Consider the following 236-nt stretch of genomic DNA (forward strand, 5'->3'; position numbering starts at 1 on the left):
CTGTTTAAAAGGGCGAAATTGCCGAATCTAAATGTTGACAGGGCCCTCTTAGTCGCTCCGCCACTGTGCTGCATACTGTGCAGTCGTTGTGCGCGTTTATTCGCGTTATATTCCGCCGAATGATGTTTTCTCTTTTTTTTATACATAGGGTTTGAGTATAGAGCGTTTGTGCGTTATTCGTATCGCGAAGCTTCTAACGGATCCCGCAGGTTTTGTTATGAGCTTTTGATGCACTT

At 44.5% G+C, this 236-nt stretch overlaps 1 protein-coding gene across 2 annotated transcripts in view; it reads right to left on the reverse strand.

The window, feature by feature from the left end:
* Nucleotides 1–236, reverse strand: part of LOC108758206 (uncharacterized) — a 153,466-nt gene that overhangs the window by 133,897 nt on the left and 19,333 nt on the right. The window lies entirely within an intron of this gene.

The sequence above is a fragment of the Trachymyrmex cornetzi genome, unplaced genomic scaffold, assembly GCF_001594075.2.
Source record: "Trachymyrmex cornetzi isolate Tcor2-1 unplaced genomic scaffold, Tcor1.1 scaffold154, whole genome shotgun sequence".
NCBI lineage: Eukaryota > Metazoa > Arthropoda > Insecta > Hymenoptera > Formicidae > Trachymyrmex > Trachymyrmex cornetzi.